The sequence below is a fragment of the Schistocerca piceifrons genome, chromosome 10, assembly GCF_021461385.2.
Source record: "Schistocerca piceifrons isolate TAMUIC-IGC-003096 chromosome 10, iqSchPice1.1, whole genome shotgun sequence".
In the NCBI taxonomy this organism is placed as follows: Eukaryota; Metazoa; Arthropoda; class Insecta; order Orthoptera; family Acrididae; genus Schistocerca; species Schistocerca piceifrons.
In genome coordinates, this window is record NC_060147.1 from 17,598,982 (window position 1) to 17,611,167 (window position 12,186).

At 44.1% G+C, this 12,186-nt stretch overlaps 1 protein-coding gene across 1 annotated transcript in view; it reads right to left on the reverse strand.

Moving 5' to 3' along the window:
* Positions 1 to 11,371, reverse strand: part of LOC124719075 — a 94,836-nt gene extending 83,465 nt beyond the window's left edge. The window contains exon 1 of the mRNA XM_047244756.1: positions 11,336 to 11,371. The gene's annotated coding sequence lies outside the window, so the exon portion shown is untranslated. The remainder of the gene's footprint in view (positions 1 to 11,335) is intronic.
* Between the last annotated feature and the right edge of the window lie 815 nt (positions 11,372 to 12,186).

Sequence of the window (12,186 nt, forward strand, 5' to 3'; positions counted from 1 at the left end):
ATGCACATGCAACTCACTCGCACACGACCGCTGTCTTGAGCTGCTCGGGCCAGACTGCAAGCTACTGCTGCGTGAAATGGGAGAGAAGCTGAGTGGTGAGAGCGAGAAGGAAGCTGGGGGTGGGAACAGACACAAACTTTTCGACTCTAAGCACAGAACAGGGAATCAGCGATCATAAGCCCATTGCAGCATCCCTGAATATGGAGGTAAATAGGAATATAAAAAAAGGGAGGAAGGTTTATCTGTTTAGCAAGAGTAATTGGAGGCAGATTTCAGACTACCTAACAGATCAAAACGAAAATTTCTGTTCCGACACTGACAATGTTGAGTGTTTATGGAAAAAGTTCAATGCAATCGTAAAATGCGTTTTAGTCAGGTACGTGCCAAGTAAAACTGTGAGGGACGGGAAAAACCCACTGTGGTTCAACAACAAAGCTAGGAAACTACTGCGAAAGCAAAGAGCTTCACTGCAAGTTTAAATGCAACCAAAACCTCTCAGACAAACAGAAGGTAAACGATGTCAAAGTTGGTGTAAGGAGGGCTACGCATAAAGCGTTCAGTGAATTCGAAAGTAAAATTCTATGTACAGACTTGACAGAAAATCCTAGGAAGTTCTAGTCTAGATCAGTAAGTGGATCAAAACAGCATATCCAGACACTCTGGGATGATGATGGCATTGAAACAGAGGATGACACGCGTAAAGCTGAAATACTAAACACCTATTTCCAAAGATGTTTCACACAGGAAGACCGCACTTCAATTCCTTTTCTAAACCCTCGCACGAACGAAAAAATGGCTGACATCGAAATAAGTGTCCAAGGAATATAAAAAAAAAGAACTGAAATCACTCAGCAGAGGAAATTCCACTGGACCTGACGGGATACCAATTCGATTCTACACAGAGTAAGCGAAAAAACTTGCCCCCCTTCTAACAGCCATGTACCGCAAGTCTCTAGAGGAACGGAAGGTTCCAAATGATTCGGAAAGAGCACAGGTAGTCCAAGTTTTCAAGAAGGGTCGTCGAGCAGATGCGCAAAACTATACATCTATATCTCTGACATCGATCTGTTGTAGAATTTTAGAACATGTTTTTTGCTTGCGTATCATGTCGTTTCTCGAAACCCAGAATCTACTCTGTATGAGTCAACATGGATTCCGGAAACAGCAATCGTGTGAGACCCAACTCGCTTTATTTGTTCATGAGACCCAGAAAATATCAGATACATGCTCTCAGGTAGATGCCATTTTCCTTGACTTCCGGAAGGCATTCGATACAGTTCCGCACTGTCACCTGATAAACAAAGTAAGAGCCTACGGAATATCAGACCAGCTGTGTGGCTGGATTGAAGAGTTTTTAGCAAACAGAACACAGCATGTTGTTATCAATGGAGAGACGTCTACAGACGTTAAGGTAAGCTCTGGTGTGCCACAGGGGAGTGTTATGGGACCATTGCTTTTCACAATATATATAAATGAAGTTCCATGCGGCTTTTCGCGGATGATGCTGTAGTATACAGAGAAGTTGCAGCATTAGAAAATTGTAGCGAAATGCAGGAAGATCTGCAGCGGATAGGCACTTGGTGCAAGGAGTGGCAACTGACCCTTAACATAGACAAATGTAATGTATTGCAAAGACATAGAAAGAAGAATCCTTTATTGTATGATTATATGATAGCGGAACAAACACTGGTAGCAGTTACTTCTGTAAAATATCTGGGAGTGTGCATACAGAACGATTTGAAGTGGAATGATCATATAAAATTAATTGTTGGTAAGGCGGGTGCCAGGTTGAGATTCATTGGGAGAGTCCTTAGAAAATGTAGTCCATCAACAACGGATGTGGCTTACAAAACACTTGTTTGACCTATACTTGAGTATTGCTCATCAGTGTGGGATCTGTACCAGGTCGGGTTGACTGAGGAGATAGAGAAGATCCAAAGAAGAGCGGCGCGTTTCGTCACAGGGTTATTTGGTAAGCGTGATAGCGTTACGGAGATGTTCAGCAAACTCAAGTGGCAGACTCTGCAAGAGAGGCACTCTGCATCGCGGTGTAGCTTGCTGTCCAGGTTTCGAGAGGTTCCATTTCTGGATTAGGTATCGAATATATTCCTTCCCCCTACTTATACCCCCCCGAGGAGATCACGAATGTAAAATTAGAGAGATTCGAGCTCACATGGAGGCTTTCCGCGGATGGAACAAGAAAGGGAGGTAATGACAGTGGCACGTAAAGTGCCCTCCTCAACACACCGTTGGGTGGCTTGCGGAGTATAAATGTAGATGTCGATGTGGATGAAATGGGAAGGGATGGCAGGATATGAGTGGGGGATTGTAAAGTGCTGCTTGTGGGAGCATACAGGGACGAGGTGGGGAGAGGGTAAGGCAGCTAGGCGCAGTTGGGAGAGTAGAGAGGGGCCAGTGGGTGGGGGAGAGGATGTGGAAAGGGAGTGAAAAAGGAAGAAGTAAAAAGATTGTGGGTGTGTCGGTGGAACAGAAGACTGTGTAGCACTGAGAGATAATGAGGAAGGAGATAGGTGGGTGAAGGAAAATGGACAATGGCTAAAGAAGCTCGAGGCTGGGAAGGTTATTGGTACATAGGAGGTATTGCAGGAAGAGTTACCACCTGCAAAATTCAGAAAAGCTGGTGTTGTAAGGAAGGACACATGTCAGGGAGGATCCAGATGGCACAATCAGTGAAGTAATAATTAAAATGGAGAATGTCCTGACGAGCAGCCTGCTCAGCAACTTGGGGGGGGGGGGGGGGGGGGGGGGGGGAGGGGGGGGCGGTCCAGATGTTTCTCGGCCACAGTTTGCCGGTATTCATTTGTGCAGACAGACAGTTTGACAGTTGTCATGCCCACTTAGAAAGCAGCTAAGTGGTTGCAGCTTAGCTTTTAAATCACATGATCGGTTTCACAGGTAGCCCCGCCTTCGATGGCATAGGTGATGCTTGTGACCAGAATGTAGGTATTGATGGGAGAATGTATGGAACAGGTCCTGCATCTGGTTTTTTTACCCAGATATATGCTAGAGGCTTAGACTAACACGAACTCTTTACAGACAAATGGAAAAACTGGTAGAAGCGGACCTCGGGGAAGATCAGTTTGAATTCTGTGGAAATATTGGAACATGTGAAGCAATACTGACCTTACGACCCACCTTAGAAGAAAGATTAAGCAAAGGCAAACCTACATTTCTAGCATTTGTAGACTTAGAGAAAGCTTTTGACAATGTTGACTGGAATACTCTCTTTCAAATTCTGAAGGTGGCAGGGGTAAAATACAGGGAGCAAAAGGCTATTTACAATTTGCACAGAAACCAGATGGCGGTTATAAGAGTTGAGGGACATGAAAGGGAAGCAGTGGTTTGGAAGGGAGTGAGACAGGGTTGTAGCCTTTCCCCGATGTTATTCAATCTGTATATTGAGCAAGCAGTAAAGGAAACAAAAGAAAAGTTCGGAGTAGGTATTAAAATCCATGGAGAAGAAATAAAAACTTTGAGGTTCGCCGATGACATTGTAATTCTGTCAGAGACAGCAAAGGACTTGGAAGAGCAGTTGAACGGAATGGACAGTGTCTTGAAAGGAGGATATAAGATGAACATCAACAAAAGCAAAACGAGGATAATTGAATGATGTCGATTTAAATCAGGTGATGCTGAGGGAATTAGATTAGGAAATGAGACACTTAAAGTAGTAAAGGAGTTTTGTTATTTGGGGAGCAAAATAACTGATGATGGTCGAAGTAGAGACGATACAAAATGTAGACTGGCAATGGCAAGGAAAGCGTTTCTGAAGAATTGAAATTTGTTAACATTGAGTATGGATTTAAGTGTCAAGAAGTCGTTTCTGAAAGTATTTGTATAGAGTGTAGCCATGTATAGAAGTGAAACATGGACAATAAATAGTTTAGACAAGAAGAGAATAGAAGCATTCGAAATGTGGTGCTACAGAAGAATGCTGATGATTAGATGGGTAGATCACATAACTAATGAGGAGGTATTGAATAGGATTGGGGAGAAGAGGAGTTTGTGGCACAATTTGACTAGAGGAAGGGATCATTTGGTAGGACATGTTCTGAGGCATCGAGGGATCAACAATTTAGTACTGGAGTGCAACGTGGAGGGTAAAAACCGCAGAGGGAGACCAAGAGATGAATACACTAAGCAAGTTCAGAAGGATGTAGGTTGCAGTAGGTACTGGGAGATGAAGAAGCTCGCGCAGGATAGAGAAGCATGGAGAGCTGCATCAAACCAGTCTCAGGACTGAAAACAACAACAACAAGCTAGAGGCGTAGGGTAGGGAGCTGAGGTCGTCTAGGTACAGACTAGGATATCGTGTAGGTTCAGTGGACGGCGGAATACCACTGTGGGAGGGGTGGAAAGGGTAGTGCGCGAGACATTCCTCATTTCAGGGCACAGCGAGAGGTAGCCGATACGCTGGCGGAGAATGTGATTCACTTGCTCCAGTCCTGGGAGGTATGGAGTCACAAGAGGAATGCTCCTCTGTGGTTGGACAGTGGGACTTTGGAAGGTGGTGGGTGACTGGAGAAATAAGGCACGGGATATCTGTTTCTGTACAAGGTCGGTCCGTGAAGGCGTCAGGGAGACCCTCGGAATATTTTGAGAGGCACTGCTTGTCACCACAGGTGCGATGGCCACGAGTGGCTAGGCTGTACAAAAGGGACTTCTCAATAGGGAATGCCTAAGTGGAGGTATTGCTGGTGGTCGGTAAGTTTCGTGTGGACAGAGGTGCTGATGTAGCTGTATTTGAGGTGGAGGACAACATCCAGGAAGGTGGCTTGTTGGGTTGAGGAGTGCCAGACGAAAGTGGTCAGGGTGACCAGGAATGAAGTTGAAGAGGTCTGGAATCTGTCAAGTGTTGGGAATAACAGAGTTCACTATTGGCTACGCTGTGGACATCAGGAATGTTAATGTAACAGGAGGTGGCACCAATAGTGACGAGCAGGCACCGTGCAATAAACTGTGGAGAGTTGGAGGAGGAAATGGTCGTTGTCTTAGTATAAGAGTGTAGGTTGTGAGTAATCGGCTGAAGGTATTGGTCTTCGAGAGCAGAGATTCTCTGTGGGAGAATAGTAACCGATCACAATGGGGTGTCCTGTGTGGTTAGGTTTATGGACTTTAGGAAGCATGTAGAAGGTAGGAGTGCAGTGACTGGGAGAGTGGTGGTTGGTGGGGGAGGGGGAGGGGGAGGGGAGGATTTAGAAGGAAGGGGAGAGGGGGGAGGGGGAGATGATGATAATGATGATGATGATGATAATAATGATGATAGGTTTGTGGGGCGCTCAACTGCATGGTTATCAGCACCCGTACAAATTCTCAACCTTTGCTCAGTCCAAGCTCACCGCTTTCATGAATGATGATGAAATGAGGAGGACAACACAAACACCCAGTCATCTCGAGGCAGGTGAAAATCCCTGACCCTGCTGGCAATCGAACCCGGGACCCCATGCTCGGGAAGCGAGAGTGCGACCATGAGACCACGAGCTGTGGACGGGGAGGGCGGGAGGGGGTGGGACAGAGGTCCTGCAACGGTCCTGAAGATTTCAGGGGTGTCTGGAGAGCCTGCTGGATTTCTAGAATGGGGTCAATGTGGCACAAGTTTGTAGGTGGACAAATCAGACAGCTGGTGGAGTCCTTCTGCCTGCTTCAAGGCCACAATGTTGGAGCCCTTACCAGCAGGTAGGCTTCCAAGGTCAGGATCTGTTTTTATGTGGCAGATTGTGTTCTTTTTCTGGATAATGAGTTAGTTTACACGTTGAGGGATTTGGGGAATGGCGGTGAGGCAAGGTTCAAGCTTAAGAAATTCTGGAAAGTTAACAGAGGGTGGTTTGGGTGCAATTTGGGTGGATCACGGTCGAATGAAGGAGTGAACCAAGTCAGCCAGGTCTGACATCGAACTTCGATCGAATCCAGTGGGTGGCAAACGTATTTTTCCACTGTAGGGACCAGGAGGAGAGAAATTCTCTAAAAAGTCCAGCACGACTGTATTTGGAAGTCAGGGAAGAGGTAAGGTGTTTAGAAAGGACTGATACTTTCTGGGGTTAAGGCTTTTGGAGGAAGATCATGACTGTGTTTCGGGTCTATTAGGTTCTCAATTCTCGATGACAGTGGGAGGGAGTTTTTGAGGGTGAGGTCAGCAAGGCAGGGTTTATCAGCTATGAGGGGATGCGTGGGAGGTTTGGAGGCTTTTGTAGAGTCACTGCCCAACACAACACTCTCCACTTTAATGGCTGCTTCACAGCCTGTGCCACCTGGTTCCTTCCCACCACCACCAGCTTTTCCTCAACTGCACAGCTAGGAACTCTTGTAATATATCCTACGTTCTAGTCCCCTCACCACAACCTTTGTTAATAATTGTCATTAACTCTAGCGTTACACAGCCTTCTATTCCACCAATGTACCCAAAGTCTCTCCTTTTCCGCACTCCCCTCTCTCCAACTCCCCGCTCTCAACACAGATGATGTGACTGACCAAATGAAAGCGCTGGCACATCGATAGACACACAAACAAACACAAACATACACACAAAATTCTAGCTTTCGCAACCAATGGTTGCTTCGCCAGGAAAGAAGGAAGGAGAGGGAAAGACGACAGGATGTGGGTTTTAAGGGAGAGGGTAAGGAGTCATTACAATCCCGGGAGCGGAAAGACTTACCTTAGAGGGAAAAAAGGACGGGAATACACTCGCGCACATGCACACATATCCATCCACACACATACAGATGCAAGCAGACATATTCAAAGGCAAAGAGTTTGGGCAGAGATGTCAGTCCAGGCGGAAGTGCAGAGGCAAAGATGTTGTTGAATGACAGGTGAGGTATGAGTGGCGGCAACTTGAAATTAGCGGAGATTGAGGCCTGGTGGATAACGGGAAGAGAGGATATATTGAAGAGCAAGTTCCCATCTCCAGAGTTCGGATAGGTGGGAAGTATCCAGATAACCCGGACGGCGTAACACTGTGCCAAGATGTGCTGGCCGTGCACCAAGGCATGTTTAGCCACAGGGTGATCCTCATTACCAACAAACACTGTCTGCCTGTGTCCGTTCATGCGAATGGACAGTTTGTTGCTGGTCATTCCCACATAGAAAGCTTTCACATGTGACTCTGCCTTTTATCGTGTACACCTTCCGGGTTACAGGACTGGAGTAAGTGGTGGTGGGAGGGTGCGTGGGACAGGTTTTACACCGGGGGTGGTTACAAGGGTAGGAGCCAGAGGGTAGGGAAGGTGGTTTGGGGATTTCATAGGGATGAACTAAGAGGTTATGGATGGAGGTTAGGTGGACGGCGGAAAGACACTCTTGGTGGAGTAGGGAGGATTTCTTGAAGGATGGATCTCATTTCAGGGCAGGATTTGAGGAATACATATATATATATATATATATATATATATATATATATATATATATATATATACACACACACACACACACACACACACACACACTCTCTCTCTCTCTACGATGTAACTTACCAAACGAAAGCGTTGATATGTTGATAGAACACAGAAACAAACACACTTTCCTTTGTGCATAGCACAAATGTTTGGAGACTGTCCACTAAGGTTTTTTCTTTAATTTGTGTACTTCTTTTACAAGTACCTTCTACAAAGTAAGTTATATGTAACGGGCACGAACAACATCAGCTATAAATTTTATACTTCTAGTTTTATGCAAAATTCAGTGGGTTTGTTATTGACAATCTTCTGTGATCCTGCATGTCATGGGTATGTCAGATACAGCATCTGCCATTTGTCCACATTGAACTAATTCCAGTGGTGATATGGTTGTCATGACAAGACAAAGATCACATGTAGCAATAATTCTTTCTGTATATGCATACTAAGAATAGACTAATTTCACTGTCAATTTAGCCATATGTATCTGCTTTTCTTAACGTTGAAAAATTTTACATACGAGACAGGGCACATAAACTTGAATAAAATGTGATCTGTCTTTCTCATTATAGCTCTTAGAGCTAACATGTATCACTATCTCTTATTAACAATACATAAACGAATATTATTTTAAAAAGTAAGTAGAGGTCAGCCTTTCTACATAATTAATTATTCTGTGACTGTTTAATGAAAATGTGTTGGACTTTTATTGTGGTTTTATGTAATTTCGTATTTAAGTACTGTTGCTGCTGAGAAAGACTCACTGAACTGTCAGTGAGACCAAAAATGAGCTTTTAATTTATTGTAATTTGTTATTTTTTTCTTTTTCCAGTTCATGTGGTTTTGTTACTCTGAATGAATTTTCACCCTCAAGGACAGTGTGCACCAATTTGAAATTTCATGGCAGAATAAAAGTATATGGCTGACCAAGACTCAAACCTGCCAGGAAGTTATTAACCAGTGTACTCTATGCAGCAGAGTCAAAATTCATTCTGGAAACTTTCGTAAAGGCTACAGCTGAGCCATTTCGAGGTAGGATCATTTCTTTAGGGAGTGTTGAGACTGCAAGGAATATGACAGAACTTGTGTAAAGTATGGAAGGTAGGAGATGAGGTACTGGCAGAAGTAAAGCTGTGAGGACAGGTCGTGAGTCATGCTCTGACTGCTCAGTTGGCAGAAGGTAATGTCCCACTCCAGCACACAGCTGTAACTTAACAGGAAGTCCCTGCAGTGTTACCATTACATTCTGTACACTACAACTGCAAACTGATTCGAGTTGGTTTGTATTTAATTTTGAGAGTGAGCAGTATATTTAGTAAGTTTAATGCTTTGAGTTACAATAGTAAATATGAGAATTGAGGAGGTTATTTGTATAAGAAACTGAATTCTCAAGTACATTACAAACATTTTAGTCACAATGGATACAAATGACTAAGGGGTCTGTCAAGATCACAGCACAGGACTGTGATCACTATTGGGCGAGTATAACACAAACTGTTAATGTTCTTTACTTTTGTTGTTGCAGTAAAGGGAGCACTATTTGGGTGCAACAGACACTTTGCAAAGTGCTCATATGCTTTTCCGATTTCACCGAATGCTGTTTTCTGGGTACTATTGCTGCAGAGTGGGTGTCTCTCGACGTGCAACTAACTGGAAACACATTAGCGCAGAAAAACAGAGCTGTACTAATTCTGCTACATGGAAAGAGTAGCTCGCACGAATATTCAAATTTATGCTTGAGAGTTTACATCGTGCATTGACAAATAATGCTACACAGTGTCACTATTCACTGCACATAGTAGTACCAAAATTTATAGAATTCAGGACTACATATTTGTTCTCAGATGTTACGTGTTATATCTAATATCCTGGCAACCATCAGCTTTTTTGCGATCTTCATTGCTTGCATTCGCACAGTTGAAAATGTGGAGAAGTTACAATTACAGAAGCAGGGCACTGCAAAGAAACATGTCGGTTGGTCGGTGAGGATTGAGGGACTAATGGCGAGGTATCGGACTGGGGTTGCCACAAGTTTCCCCAAGTAAAATTCTTTGATTTTCAGACAAGTTTTAGCATTTTTCCCTGACAAATTTTGAGATTTCAAGGGTGTAAGTTAAGATGTAAGTTGACAATCTGTCTTTGCAGCTGTGGTACAAGAAATAATAGCGTAAATGAGGAAATACCTAAAAAAAAAAAAAAAAAAATTAGCAAGCCAAATGGTATGTGTGTTTCATTAAGACCACTGATATTTTATTTCAGTACAACATTTTTGTGTTGCAGAAGAGCAACGGTTTGTGTTGCAGAAGAGCAACGGTTTGTGTTGCAGAAGAGTAACGGTTTGTGTTGCAGAAGAGCAACGGTTTGTGTTGCAGAAGAGCAACGGTTTGTGTTGCAGAAAACATTCCACTTTGGTAGTTCAATTCAATCCATAATGAGCTTCAGCATGCAACAATCAGCAGTTTTGGTTACAATAAGATTTCACATCACTTTTTATTCACAACACAGTTTAGTAAAAGATGTTCATTAATTTAGGTTACAGAAATCAGTCAAAAATTATTAACGATTCAAGTCCTCAGCTTTGCTGCTGTTGGTGCACAAATTTTTGCTTGCTGAGGACACACAGTAGTGGCACGATTTGACATTGGGAGTGCTCCCGACATAGGTCTTGCGAGCTTTCAAACGACAAACTGCCAATTTTGGGTGACGTCTGACTCTTTGTAGATGGGCATAAGAACAAACTTATTTTGAGAGCTACATAATGGTTTAAAAATGGCTAGATTGGATTTTTCTGATTTTCCTGTATTACAAGAACTAATATTGTAGTAACCACAAGCAACAGCAGGAATGCCTTGGGCTGCGGATCGGAGCCGCCAGGTGGGGAAGCCGTCGGCGGTGGAGCACGCACCACCGGGTAAACACAGCACGAGTCGGACGGCAGACCAACGACAACTGACAACAGCCGACTATGACCGACACAACAAGGAAGAGATAAACAACGGAGGCTTGTGGAAACCACAACACCAAACACCAAACGTAAATCCACTCGCAACCAGAGCCAGGCAAATATCAACAACGAGCAACGACCAGAATGCAGTACCGCTGAGATAGAAACGAAATCCAGAGCGAGTACCAGACTGGCTGGACTAGGGTTTTTTTTTTCCTTTATTGTAATTTTAATCACCTATACAGGCGGGCTGGCAGCAGCACAGTACGCTGCTCTTCAGCCTTAACTGGAACAACAACAAGACATAGAGGTGATACAGACAATACAAAAAAAAAAAAAAAAAAAACGGCGGGCAAAAAAATGGAGATACAAAAAAACAATAAACATGAAGCCGTTCACGGTGGACGATGAAAACACTAACACTTGTGGACACGGCGCACAAAACACGGAGAACGGCGAAGGCACATGTGAACAGTGGAGTCGTAACTGCACGAAACACAAAACGAAGCACACACACGAGATACTGATGTCGACGATCTCCGGCGCGCGAATGTTCACTATGTGCGTGCGAGTCTGGGGACCTGCCAACTGGACTAGGTTTTTTTTTTTTTTTTTTTCGTTATTGTATTTCAATTCCCCATCGGGGCGGGCTGGCAGCAGCATATGCGCTGCTCTTCAGCCGAAAGACATAGAACAAAACAATAGAAGACATTTAAAAACAGCAAAGGAGAGAAGAAGGCGAACATAGATATAAAAAAGGGAGAACATCATGGAAGGCAATATACAAAAAAAAACGGGGTGACTGTAAAATGGAGATAAAAAACTGTTTAAAAGTAGCACACACAAAAAGCCACACACTGCGACGATTAAAAGAACACAAGGCACAGTATGACTGGAGCATAAAGGTGTTGACGGATGGCAGAGCACACAACGTAACACTGACGGTGAACCTCAAGGCAGTACACAATTAAAATCACACCTTTTGACGCACATGAGAAACAGCACAAAACACAACACTGACGTGGCACACTGATGATGATCAATACAGAGGATCTGCCAGGTTCAAGGAGATGAGGGAGACCTGAAGAAGGGAGGGAGGGGAAGAGATGGGGGAGGGGAATGGGGGGCGCTCAGAAGAGGGCCAGGTAGGGAGGGATGTGGGAAGGAGAGAGGCAAGTAGGGGGTGCAGGGTCTCAGGGGTGGGGGGGATGGAGGAAAATCCGCTCTGGGAGAAGGAGGAAAGAGGAGAAGGGGGCCCTGTGGACTAGGGCAGAGCGGGTCCCTATATACGAATCCGGAGGGAGCGGCTATTGGCCGCTGTCTGCACGTGGCTTAGCGGCTGCGCCCTCACTGCGCGGAATAGCCGCCGCAGAGGCGGAGCCCTCTATGGGCTGACCACGTCCATTTGTTCTGCTGCGTGTTCGACTTCCACGGCGGAAGGTACTAGAAATATGATTTTGGCTCATAGACAATTTTCCTGGACAGAAATTTAGAAAAATACACGAGTGCTATTATGCTTACACACTACAGATCCTTTATTTACATGTTTCAGGGTAAATAATATGAAATTATTAGTTATTAAGTTGGTTAATCAATACTGCATATCATTTAACACACAAAAATTAAAGCAACAGAAATAAGTAGTCAAAAGTCAGGATCTAACAGTCGATACATAGAATTTTGCAGTGGAAGATGGGACTGCTTATGTACTTGAAAGTAAACTGTCTCTTCAATTAATCAGTTTTTGGTAATTTAGAGTACTTTAGAGGAAAGTCAGAATGCTTAGAATTCTGTCAGTGTGAGTCACTAAATGGAATTACGTTAATTAGC